The sequence below is a fragment of the Atractosteus spatula genome (genome assembly GCF_055471065.1).
Source record: "Atractosteus spatula isolate fAtrSpa1 chromosome 16 unlocalized genomic scaffold, fAtrSpa1.hap1 SUPER_16_unloc_1, whole genome shotgun sequence".
NCBI lineage: Eukaryota > Metazoa > Chordata > Actinopteri > Semionotiformes > Lepisosteidae > Atractosteus > Atractosteus spatula.
The window spans coordinates 892,596-906,673 of NW_028296631.1; the positions used below are offsets into that span (position 1 = coordinate 892,596).

Sequence of the window (14,078 nt, forward strand, 5' to 3'; positions counted from 1 at the left end):
GGAATGCCCAACCTGTCAGAAAACTGCCCCACAACCTTATTATAAAAACCCTCTGATTCCCCTCCCAATAATAGATACTCCTTTTGAGCGGATTGGTATGGACTTAGTGGGACCCCTGATTAAAACTACAAAGGGACATCAGTATATACTGGTGATACCCCGAAGCCATTCCTCTGAGGGCAGCTACGGCCAAAAACATAGCTAGAGAGCTAGTGCACGTTTTCTCTAGAGTGGGAATCCCTAAGGAGATCTTAACAGATCAAGGGACTCCTTTTATGTCAAAGGTCATGCAAGACCTAAGTAAGCTTTTGGGTATTCATCAAATCAGAACCTCTGTTTATCACCCACAAACAGACGGACAAGTGGAGCGCTTCAATAAAACCCTGAAAAGCATGCTGAGGAAAGCCATGCAAAAGGATGGCAAAAATTGGGATCAATTGCTCCCTTATCTAATGTTTGTTATCCGAGAAGTACCGCAAGCCTCGACTGGGTTCTCTCCTTTTGAGTTATTATACGCTCGGAGACCACGGGGATTATTAGACCTGGTCAAAGAGTCCTGGGAGCATCAGCCTTCACCATTACAGACTGTCATTGAACATGTGGAACAAATGAGGGAAAGAATAAACATTGTTGTTCCCATTGTGAGGGAAAATCTGGAGAAGGCCCAGGCGCAGCAACAGCAAATTTATGATAGGGGAGCTATAGTGCGAGAATTTCAGCCAGGGGACAAAGTATTGCTATTGGTCCCGACCCCGGAATGTAAATTCCTGGCATCCTGGCAGGGGCCTTATGAGGTGGTGGAAAAAATGGGTCCAGTCACTTATAAAGTTAAGCAACCTGACAAATGACGACAGCATCAAATCTACCATGTGAATTTACTAAAGAGATGGCATGGTACAGAAGTTTTGCTCACCCACTTCTCCCCTGATCCTTTGGAAGAAGAGACGGGTGCCGTCGCCGTGGGGGACCTGGCTCCGGCGCAGAAGCAAGAATTACAAGAGTTCCTGTCGCAAAACAAGGATGTTTTTTCCCAAAGTCCTGGTTGAACCCACCTCATTCAACATAAGATTATCACGGAACCAGGAAAAAGGGTAAGGTTGGCCCCCTATCGAGTACCTGAAGCAAAAAGGAAACTAATTAAGGAAGAAGTAGAAAAAATGTTAAGAATGGGGATAATAGAAGAATCCCATAGCGAGTGGGCTAGTCCCATAGTACTGATACCCAAGCCAGACGGAACTATTAGGTTCTGTAATAACTTCAAAAGATTAAATGAGATCTCGTTGTTTGACGCATACCCTATGCCTCGTATAGATGAGCTAATCGAGTGATTAGGTAACGCCCGATATATCAGTACGCTAGACCTTACGAAGGGATATTGGCAAGTACCCCTAGCCGAAGAAGCTAAAGCCAAAACCGCGTTTGCCACCCCGGAGGGGCTATACCAGTATCGGGTCCTTCCGTTTGGTTTACACTGCGCTCCTGCTACGTTTCAGCGATTAATGGACCGCATACTCAGACCTCATCGAGATTTTGCGGCTGCCTACCTAGATGACGTCGTAATTCATAGCACGACTTGGGAACAACACCTACTACACTTGGGAGCAGTAACCGGAGCTTTGCGGAAAGCAGGATTAACTGCTAATCCAAAAAAATGTTGTCTAGGGACCTAGGAAGCCAATTATCTCGGTTATACGATTGGGAGGGGAATGATCATGCCACAAGAACAGAAGGTACAGTTAATTAGAAACTGGCCTAGACCTTCTACAAAAAAAGCAAATAAGAACATTTTTGGGATTAGCAAGCTACTATCGTCGATTCATTTCAGGATTTGCCCCATTGCACGACTTAACAAAGACGAGTTGCCCTGAAAAAAATAAAATGGACAGAAAGGGAAGAGAGGGCCTTTCAAGAACTAAAAAAGACTTTGTCATCACAGCCGGTCTTACAGGTACCTAATTTTAACAAAACATTCATGGTACAAACTGATGCATCGGACACTGGGATTGGAGCCATACTGTCGCAGGAAATTGAAGGATCAGAGCACCTCATTTTGTATATTAGCCGTAAATTAAGCCCTGCGGAGAAACATTATTCCACAATCGAAAAGGAGTGTCTTGCGATCAAATGGGCCCTGGATTATTTAAAATATTATTTATTGGGAAGACGATTCATCTTGTATACTGACCATGCGCCACTAACCTGGTTGTTAAGGAACATGGACAAAAATGATCGGATTACGCGATGGGGCCTTAGTCTCCAGAGGTTTCAGTTCCAAACGGTTTATAGACCAGGAAGAAAACAAGGTAATGTCGATGCCCTCTCCCGAATGCATTGTTTCTTTTCCAGACAGCCCGAGGACGGGGCTGATCTCAGGGGGAGGGTATGTAAGAGGACCAGAGGGAGGGTCATCCAGGACAGGTATTTTAGGAACGATCTGCTCACTGTACTTGACTTAGAGCTCACCAAGATGGCCGCTAAGAGAAACCAGCTGACCCGCAGATGGAAAGGGCTCAGGCTGAAAGACAACGAGACGCAGGTGGGTCTCATCAGGAAACAAAATATATATGCCCCGGAAACAGTGAACCGGCGTGGAAGCCAGTAGGTGAATGTGTGTTGGAGAAGATAGGGGAGTTTGGTTGGAGTGAATAAAGATTTAAGGACAACGGATTTTCGGAATAAATAAAGGATAACGGTATACGGCTTGTGATTTGGACTCGACGCGGATTTGTTGGATTTTACGAACTTTTGGAACACGGACTGAACAAGGACAAAGAAAACGGATTGCGGACTGGTTTGGAAGACGGACGAACGAAAGAAAAGGAAGAAACCTCGCGAAAATAAAAGAAGAGTTTGTGGTGTGAGTACTTTCGTACTTATTACATTTATCTATTCCCCCGGAGACGCCACAAAACATAAACACAGTCTCATGGTTAAATAGTCAAGTCTAGCCATGTGTGAGTCTAGTCTCACAGAGCTTCAACAACAGATGACAACTTGTGAGTTAGATTAAGAATGAATAAAAGCATTTCATTAATAACGCATTTGCGTTTGCGTTTGTCTGGGTGCTGACAAAGTAAAAAACAATTACTTTTTGACAATGAAGAACTGTGTGTGTGTGTGTGTGTGTGTGTGTGTGTGTCTCTGCTGGTGTTTGTAATCGTTTTTATTTTTAAATACATTTTAGCAAAGTAATGTACCATAAAAGTATTGAGACATATTTGGGTTAACATGTTCAGTGTTCAGTGTGTGGTAATTTGTTTGGTGCGAGTGAAGTTTTATTTAATCTCTGACCCAGGGAAAAGTTTTATTTTTTCAAAGAAACGTTTGTTAAAAAAAAAAAGTCATGGCGGCAGCTGGATTTGAACACGCAACATATGATGGAGTCAGGAACCTAACCCACAGCGCCACTGGCAAAGCCGCATGAGGAGTGTTGAAAAAGCCCTACAGAAACAGTATCAACAGACATTGTACAGCGTGTACTATTCTTGTGTTGTGGTACATGAATATAATTATATCGTTTTTAATTTCTTTAGATACGCGATTCCATATTACAGATGCAGCCATTCAAAATGCACGGTACAAACCCGCGGTACAGTAAACTACCCACAAGCCACTGCAGGGCACCGCGGTAAGTGATTGGCTGGCCAAAATAACTGACAGGGGCACTCGTGGTGCATTGGTTGGTAGTGAAAAGATTTAATCATTTAATCTCTTTACTGTGCACATTTTAATCCTCTTTGTATTGAATATTGATATGGAATTTTACCACTAAAGGGAAATTTTAGTAGCTGAGCATAAAAAGAAGAGGAGCATAACGCATCTGAAGGTCATAAACGATATTAATTTAGGAACATAAACATTACTATATGTACGTAAACTGTACTGTGTATGGCTGGTCTTGGTAGTTTAAAGAAAAAATACACACCAGTCTTCCATTTCTCTATAAACATTTTAAGCATGAAAGTGTTATGAAACGGTACCCAAAAATGCTATTGATGTATAGAATGAATTTTAATTTAAAATTATTTATAAATTATTTAACACGAAAATTAAGCTGTTTACATCTTCCGCCTGAGAACAGTCACCCGTTGCTACTCAACGCAGAAACACAGCCACTAACTAGCAAAGAGAGGACATTAGCTAGCCAATATGATAAAGAAATAAATGATTATTTTGTTTATTTCTTTTGCACTTTTATTTGAACATTTCCATCGATTGTACAAGCACTTGAAAACTGTCCAATCCCTAGTTCATCAGGCATTTTCTTTTACGCTGCGGGCATTCTCCCAGTCTGGTGCCGGTCTGTGTCTTCTAGGATATAATGCCAGCGATTTTTTGTTAAATTTGGGTTTCCAATAACACCGCAGCAAACTCTTGTTTTTATGTCCACTATAACAGACAATCTCCTTTGCTTTTAACCGAGCGTTTAATAATTTCCTAAAATGAAAATGATTTACTTTATTTCCCTTACGGGATCAATAAAATTATCTATCATCTATCTACTTAAACTTTGGGACAGAATTCTGGGTTCTCCCTATACCAGAGATTATGGTAGGGCTTCAGAATGGTGATTGGCTGACACCATCTGACACCCCTCTGATTGGAGAAAAAAGACGTGCTGGTTTGCTATACATACTGTACCAGGAAGAGGATTTCTTTCTATTCGAATCGTGTATTTTAAAAGTTTAATTAAGAAGTAAAAACCTTACAGCGTACACAGATTTCTAAACTGATCAGGAGGAAGAAAAATCACCCGTGTTTCGTCCATAAAAAGTGGTTATTAACTATCGAAACCTGTTTTATTTATTTTATTTTTATTTAGATTAAGAGTTCCCGTCACCCCCATTCTCATTTAAATCACAAACCCGTGTTTAATTAAATGTCTTTTAACGTAAATCGTTATCTTTGTCTTATGCATAATAATGTTCACCACTCTGTCCAGCAAATTAATAATAAACTTTATTTTATATAGCGTTTTAAACGAATAGGTATTTAGATCGCTCATAAACCTAATCACTTATTCTACATAAACACAGCGTAATTGCTTTCTGAAAATGCTTTTTCTTTTTATTTAGGCTCAGATTTCAACTATAGATCGTATTATTAATAACCATAATAACGACCAACCAACAAAAACAACCATATAAACATAATACCAACCAAAAACATAGATAACAACCACAATACAAAATCAAATATATCAAACCATTAAACTCTCTCAAATTCCTCCAATTATCATAACCCCGCCCCTTATGCAAAACCAAACCCTCCTCCCATCCCAGTTCATCCTCTTTATCATAAACAAAATCCACCTTAATTTTCAACATAAAGCATTACACAAAATCAATACCTCAACACTCCATACTCAACAACAATAATTCACAAACAGCCAGAACATGTAACTCCACATTCCCAAATAGACCTCATTTCCCCGCCCCTTATGCAAAACCAACATCCCTCCCCTGTTATCTCTCTCCGCTGGCGTTTGTAATCGTTTTTATTTTTAAATAAATTTTAGCAAAGTCATGTATTTTAAAAATCTTAAGATTTCTATATTTATGTCTTTATTTAGTGGTTTCATTAGTGACAAAGGCTAAACTTTCTTGGAAAAATGTCTTTTATGTAAACCATGTTTGCTATTAATTCATTTAGGGCTAGAATATGTTCATTGTCTTTCAATGAAAGAAATGTTCCTTTCGCCGTAGTTGGGAGACATTAGAAGCTTGCCACGCCCGGACTGTTACACCAACGTATGAGCATGTTAAAGCGATTTCATTGAGGAGCCTAGCTTTCTTAACTAGTAAGTACTGTACTTACTGGGTTTTTGAGGGGGGGAGGTGTCTTTCGCTGGAAATCTCGCCCTCTTCTACTTTGAAAATACCTGTGAAACCGGTTTAATTCGTCACAGCCAGCACTCCCGCAGAGAGGGGGGTTGTACTTGCAGTGTATCGGTATACAGTAGATGGGAAAGCCAGAGCCAACCGCTACGCCGCCCACGTGTTATGCTCTTCTTTAATGTCTAAGCCGGAACACATCATTATATCTCATTTTGTATTTCTTAAAAAAAAAATCGTTTGCCCAGCCTAACAGTATTGTTGTTATTGTTTTTAACCTGTAAAGCGCTTTGAGGAGCCACCTTTAAAGGCGCCATATACAATAAAGTTCATTATTATTACTATTGTTAATTTGCTGGACAGAGAGGTGAACATTATTACACAGAAGACAAAGATAGCGATTTACGTTGCATTGTGCATTGTGCTGCTGTAATACAGTTTTAAATAATTAAAAGTCTAAACAGTATCAGCTTTATTTATGGGTTTTAAATAAAGGCGATTTAAACGCAATTTAAATCAATATAAATGTTTATATTGTAACGCATAGGTGACTATTCATTGTTATTAAAATGACTTAAATTCGATCATGTTGTGATATTTAGAAATATACATTTGTTTGGTGCGAGTGAAGTTTTATTTAATTTCTGAGCCATACTGACTCTTATGGAAGCCAGTTTCATTTAATTAGTATTAAAATTCGCACTGATTCCCTTGCGAAGATACGGACATAGGAATATTCGTGCGTGGTAAAAAAATGGCATAAAAACGACAAAGTGAAGGCTGTGAAAACATTCACAATGTACTTTATACACAAAGCCAGTGTTCTCACAACTCTAGGAGGTTTCGTGAAAATGCTACAGGCGTGCCAAAATTGTTTTTTTAAATTCAAGGTGACTTTACCGCGGTTTTCATTTTCAGATTGTGAATCAAAAAAGGCATTTAATTAAACTAGCGATTGCGATTGTAATCAATTACTGTATTGATTGAAACACACATTCTGTACAGATACAGTACAGTCACATTCTCCTGTAGTCCAGTGGTGTAAAACGAATAAGCAGGTGATTGAGATAACAATGCACCGCCCACTGAGTGGAATGTTCTCATTTGTTCTCAAGTGTAAAAAGAGGTGATAATTCTTAATAATTCCGTGTCGCATTAACTAACCTCTTCAGTTTATTCCGCCAGACAGTACATGAATATAATTATATCATTATTAATTTGTTTAGATACGCAATTCCATATTATATTCCCTGTTAATCAAATTCTAAAAGTATGCATTTGTTAGATAACAAGCGAATTCACAGAAAAGGTTAAAAGACTATCACTTTTCACAAAGTATATAATCCTAATATGGCCAGAAGGAGCACGTAAAAACGTTTCCCAAATAACAACATGTAAGACTTTGATGCTTAAAATGTTTAGGGAGAAATGGAATACTGCTGTGTATTTTTTCTTTAAACTACCAAGACCAGCAATATACAGTGCAGTTTACATACAGTAATATGTTTATGTTCCTAAATTAATATCGTTTATGAGCATGTGAAAGGCATGGTGAATCGGAGATTCTCAAGAATTACTTTGTATCATTGGAAACGAATGCGTGATCGGATCAACTAAATGCTGTGGTGTTACTTTTTGTCAATGAAAAAATAAACTCTTTTCGTTTACAAAGATGGTTACAAAGAATGTGGACCAGGGTAATATTTTGAGCTTACAGCTTGTCCAAGGTCATTCATTATTAATACTATTAGTAATATCTTCGGTAAAGACTTTGATGCATAAAATATTCCTGCATAATTAAAATATGTATAATAAAGGTGGTAGGTTGTGTACTTTTGTCCAAAAGAACAATCTTGCTTTTATAAAATATACCGCCTTTTTCATGTTTAATGATTAACATGCTGTAATACACTGTTTAAATTTAAAAATCTAAAGAGTATACAACTTAAATTCTTAATTGAATAAAGATTGTCCCTCAGCAGTGATTCGAAACTGACATTTTCTGGTGACAGCTCAAATGCTGTACAGGAGAGGTTAACCTTTATTAGCTCCACCTGGCGGTTTTACAAGGTGATTCCGGATACTATTAACATAATCTAATTTGCATACGGTATGATGCGGTTTACTGTGACACGCCCACCGTGTTATACCGCAGCATACCCCGCTTGTTTTGAATGGCTGCATCTGTATATTCCCTTTTAATTAAATTCTAAAAGTTTGCTTGTTGCCTCCGGTATCACGTTAGTTAAAGTCTTCGATGTTTAAAATGTTTAGGGAGAAATGGTTTACTGGTGTGTATTTCTTCTTTAAAGTACCGAGACCAGCCATATACTGTATGTTTATGCTCCAAAATTAATATCGTTCATGGCCTTCACACGCGTTACAGTATGCTCCTATTCTTTTTATGCTCAGCTACTAAGATTTCCCTTCAGTGGTAAAATTCCATATAAATATTCAATACTAAAACGGGCACAGTAAAGACATTTAAATCTTCCTACGACCGACCAACGCACCACGAGTGCCTCTGTCGGTCAACCAGTCACGTACCGCGGTATATTGCGTCATTGCGCGTCACGATCCGCGAGGCCGTAGCCAATTACCTCCGGTACGTGTCAGTGCCGCGCACTTTGAATGGCTGCATCTGTAGTCCACATGAAAGGTAGAAATATTCTCTTGTCTGTCTCTTGTTTGTATGTAACTGAATGTCCATGACAATGTACTGTTAGTTTTAATTTAAGAATGGCATTTGTGTTAAAATATGCCAGATAAGTTTATGTAACTGCTCATGCGACACTCAGTTGTAATTAGTCAAAAAATAAACTCGAAGAACAGCTGCGGGTTTGAATCTGAACATGTATCAGATTGCAGCGCCTTTTACTTCCATTGACAAATGATAGAGATTCGAAGAGAGATCCTTCAGACCAGCAAGCAAACCCATGGCTATTTCGGTTTTCTATCTAGGCAACGTTGGTGTCTGCAATAGCATAAATGAAAGCGTTATGCAATTTCTGCGGCTACATTTGTTGCACTTCATGCGCAGTGAGAGTGTTTCTCACACCAAATAAAAAGTCAACAATTAGCGATCAGGCCTTCTCCTCAGTTAATACACTGAAACCCTTTGATGTTAACAGTTCTTTACAGGCGTGCTTTACAAGAACCTATCGTGTCGGTTCTTTCAGCTTTATTAGGTTTTCAAAGGCATAAGTAGAACACCGGTCGTGCGAACACAAAACGTGTTCTTATCTGAAGAATTGATTTCCATGGCAGAGGGTCCAAGCGATTTAGCGTTTTAAAAGTACCAGAAAAAGGGGAAGCGGCACTTTGCCTTTGCCGCGCAGGCATACGGTGACGTACGGCAGACGCCGTAGTCGGCAGGATTCAAAACTGCGCGGGGAGTCCCCAACAGATTTTTAGTCTATCGCCTTAGCCACTCGGCTACGACTACAGCAAGCTCTGCTACCGCTGCATTCCTCCTACAAACTAACATGGAGTGCGATGTGGCTGCGGAAACCTTTTCAAAGTCGCTCTCCGTTCAAAAAAAAATCTTTGAAAAAATACATGCCGGCAGACAGATACGCCTCAGAGGGTTTAAGGGCAGCTTCACGTTCGAATGATCAAGTCTCCCCGTCCAGATGTCAAAATGCAACTTTGGCAGACAGAAAAAACATCAACAAATGAGAAATGTGGACAAGGATTTTACAAGCTGCACCACACTGCACTTTGAAAAGCATTTACATTAGTGTTAGACGCGGGAATTGCCTTTGATTTACGCGCTTACGAAAGCCCTCAGCTCCTGCAGTTGAGTATAATGCCGTTACGTGTCGAAGCAGTATTTTACGTCATCCTACCACTGCAACACGGGGCATATATGGAAATGAGCACACGCTACGAATCGTCTCAATCACTACCTAGAGATGTAAGGCGCATTGAAGGGTGCACCCCCATCATTAATCGTTGCGCGTTTATGAAAGGAAAGCTCTTGAGCAGTCTTTGAAACAGTTCGGATGAAACACTTGATTGCTTCCATGTGCATCTGGAATTGATTTCTTATTTTCATTTCACGCCGCCCAAAGCATTTCTAAAACAGGAGATTCGCATTTGGGAATGCGTCCTGCTGTACAAATAAAACTGGTCTACGGGTCTGAAACCTGCTCCACAGAAAACACTTTTGTTGCGCTTTTGATTGTACTGTATAACGTCTAGAGGAATCACAAACTATTTGAGAGGCCATCATTCCAGGGGGAACTGACAAAGTCTATCTCTAAACACCTAGCGCAGTCTCTCGAGAGACTGTCAAAAATTGCTTTCTCCGTTTGCGTTGCAAGTAAGTGAAAGAGCGGTCTTAACCCAGAGCCACTTGGGAGCAGTGGCACGTAAATACTGTTCAATTCAATTCAATTCAAGGTGCTTTATTATCATGACCGATGGGTACAATCAGTGTTGCCAAAGCAAATCAAATAATAAAATTAACAGAACAAAACATAAAATAAAATCTACAGACATATTACAGACATTTACAACAGAGACATGTCATAAAATATTTACATATACTGTAAACATATTGAGCATTATTGGGAGACAGGCTCACTGTTCCTCAGGCTGTGACAGGAGATCACATACTGGGCTGCCAGTTCAACTGAGTTCCCTCCTCCCTCTCCCAGTAGGATTGGGACCCGTTGTGATCTGGCAGGTGTGGGAACTCTGGGACTAGATTTCTGAATTTAGGGAAGGATGTTTCTCTAATCCCAGAGTATCTGTCACAGTGCAGTAGGAAGTGCACCTCTGCCTCTATTTCTCCCCGCTGGCAGTGGGAGCACAGCCTGTCCTCTTTGGGCAGCCAGGTCTGCCTGTCGCCCAGTTTCTATTGCCAGGCTGTGGTCACTGAGCCTTTACTTCCTCAGGGTCTGTTTCTTTTTTTTGTGTCTGGTTCTGCTGCAGCCCCTGTTCTGTGGGCGACAGCAGGACCAGGTCATCTGCATAGAGCAGGAACATGATTTCTGTGTCGTGTAGTGTGAGACCAGGAGCTGCAGACTTTTCCAACATTCCTGTTAATTCGTTGATATAGATATTGAACAGTGTTGGGCTCAGGCTGCAGCCCTGTCTCACCCCACGGCATTGGGTGAAGAATTTGGTCCTTTTGTTTCCAATTTTCACTGCACATTTGCTCTCTGAATACATTGATTTAATTATTCAGGTGGGTAGCTGCGTCAGCATGCGTAGGCTGCAAAGGAACAAGTAAAAGGTTTATTCCATGCTGAAAAAAAGAAGAAAGAGAACACAACGTTTCGGCCGTGGAGCCTTCTTCAGGTGTGAGAGAGACAGGGCAGTAGGCAAAGGTAAAGTAGCGGGAGAACAAAGGTTGGGAGGGAGGAGGAGTGAGAGGCGGGAGCAGGGGACAGAAAGAGAGGCCAATCAAGAGGTGTGAAGTCAGAATGGGTGCAGAGAGGTGTGAAATGAAACTTCCAATGAATGGAGAAAATTTAAAAGAACAGTAGTCTGTCGTTAAGGGAAGGGAGAAGGTATGATCCTAGCTGCAGAATAATTTTAGTTTCGGTGGTCTTTCTGATGTATGAGTTCGGAAAACCGTCTTTGAGAACACAGACGGAGAGATTAGAGTGGTCGTGGCCGTCAGAGGTGAAATGAGAAACAATGGGCTTGGAGAGATCTTTAATCTTTACAGCCCTGACGTGTTCTCTGAAACGGTCTCCGAGTCTCCTTCCTGTTTCTCCAATGTAGATGGCTGGGCATTTACTGCAAGAGATACAGTAAATAAGGTTGCTGGAGGTACAAGATGCATTCTGGGTGATCCGGAATTGTCCTGAGGGCCCTTGAATGAGTGTGGTGGTGGCTGTGTATTTGCAGGTGATACAGCGAGCTCTGTTGCAAGGGAAAGTGCCTGGTGTGGATGGTTGTTGAGGGCGGTCAAGGGAGCTGTGAACAAGGAGGTTACGCAGATTAGGTGGTCGGCGATATGAGATGATAGGACGATCAGAAAAGAGGGCCCCAATGGAGGGATCATCCTGTAGGATTGAAAAGTTGTGGTTAATGGTCATGAAAAATGAGTACATTTCGAGGGCTTGGTTCTCGAAGTCGATGTCGTCGCTGCATAATCGTCGTAACCTAAGGAACTGTGAAAAAGGAAGAGAGTTTTTAGTGTGGTTGGTGTGAAATGAGCTGTACAGGAGGTAGCTGTGTGAATCCGTGGGTTTGTAATAAACTGAAGTGGACAGTCGGGGGTAGTTGATAGACAAGTGGATGTATAGAAACGGAAGAGTAGTGGAAGATATGTTAATCGTATATTTGAGGGACGGGTGGAAGTTGGTGAAATGGTGCAGGAAGAACTCAAGCTGATCGTTGGAGCATGTGGCGGCACCAACGCAGTCATCAATATATCATTTGTAGAGGTCAGGGACATAGCCAGTGTAGGAAGCGAAGAAGTGTTCTTCTACCCAGCCGACAAAAATGTTGGCATAGCTGGGTCCCATTCTGGTGCCCATGGCAACTCCACTGACCTGTTGGTAAAAGAGATTATTGAAAGAGAATGCGTTCAGTGTGAGGACCAATTCTGCAAGGCGTACCAGGGTGTGGGTGGGTGGATCAAGCACTGTGCGTTTGTCCAGCATGTGCTTGAGTGCTGTAAGGCCGTCATTATGGGGAATGACGGTGTACAGAGATGTGTTGTCCATGGTAAAAATGTAGCATTCGGTACCCTGAAATTGGAAATCATTAAAAAGTTGGAGCGCGTGGTTGGTGTCTTTGATGTATGAGGGAAGATCTTCAACCAGCGGTCTCATGAGGCTGTCGAGAAAGGCTTAGATGTAAGTAGTTGGACAGTTACATGCTGATACGATGGGGCGTCCAGGGTTGTCCGGTTTGTGGATTTTGGGGAGGAGGTAAAATTGAGATACCTGTGGATGTTCCATGATGAGCCGGTTTGCCTCCTGGGGGAGCTCATTACTGCTGATAAGAAGAGAAATGGTGGATACCACTTCCTTTTGGTAGTCAGTGGTAGGGTCCTGTTGGAGAGGGAGGTAGGCAGAAGTGTCAGTTAGTTGTCTAGAGGCTTCAAAGATATATAGATCCTTACGCCACACCACAACAGCACCTCCTTTGTCCGCTGGTTTGATGACGATATCATCCCTGTTGCGGAGAGACTGGAGCGCCTGATTTTCTCCTTGGGTGAGGTTAGACCTATGTTTACTGGGTATAGAGAGTGCCTTGGGAGCTTGATTAGTGCATTGGTTGATGAAATAATCAACTGGTGGAAAACGGCCAGAGGAGGGAGTCCAACAGCTCTGTTTGGGATTAATGTTGTTAATGACATCAATAACCGGGTTGTTATCAGCTGCCTGTGAAGAGGAATTGTCGGCAAAATGTGCTCTGAGACGGATCCTGCGGTAAAAGCGGTTAAGGTCGACATTGGTCTGGGGGATGTCCAGCTTCCTGGGAACTGGTACAAAACTGAGCCCTTTGCTGTGGAGGGATCGCTCATCCTGTGAAAGGGAAAGGTCAGAAGGTATGGTGACAACAAGGTTAGGGTTGGTGAGGGTGTTCGGGGTGTTGATGGTTTTCTTCTGTAGAAGATGACTGAGTTTTTTGTTTTTTGATTTAATTATGTCGTACACATTGCCTCCTATGCCACTTTGGAGTAGTTTATAAAACAATCTTTTATGCCAAATTGAGTCAAATGCTTTTTTGAAATCGACAAAGCAGGCAAAAATTTTTCCTTTGTGTTTCTGGTGGACGTGTTTGTCTATCAGTGTGTGTAGGGTGTAAATGTGATCAGATGTGCGGTGATCTGGTAAGAAGCCAATCTGACTCTTGCTCAGGACATTGTGTTCAGTAAGGAAGGCCACTATTCGTGTATTTAGGATACTGCAGAATACCTTCCCCAGGTTACTGTTCACACAGATGCCCCGATAGTTGTTGGGATAGAGTATCTCCACTCTTATAGATGGGCGTGATCAGTCATTGGTTCCAGGCCTCGGGGAAACATCCGGCTGTCATGATAAGATTGAGGAGTTTGAGCAGGGCTTGTTGCAACTTTGGGCTGCTGTGTCTCAGCATCTCATTTATGACTCCATCTTGGCCACAGGCTTTGCGTGGTCTGAGGGCCTGGAGTTTGTCCAGTAGCTCCTGCTCAGTGATAGGTGAGTCTAAGGGGTTTTGGTTGTCTTTGATAGCCAATTCAAAAATTTCGAGTTTTTCATAAATGGTGTTTTGGTCTGATTGATTTGTATTTGG

General features: G+C 41.4%; 1 non-coding gene across 1 annotated transcript; it reads right to left on the reverse strand.

The window, feature by feature from the left end:
• Positions 1 to 9,197: 9,197 nt before the first annotated feature.
• Positions 9,198 to 9,279, reverse strand: trnaf-aaa (transfer RNA phenylalanine (anticodon AAA)). The gene has a single exon. It is a non-coding gene; the product is annotated as a tRNA-Phe (tRNA).
• Positions 9,280 to 14,078: the final 4,799 nt, after the last annotated feature.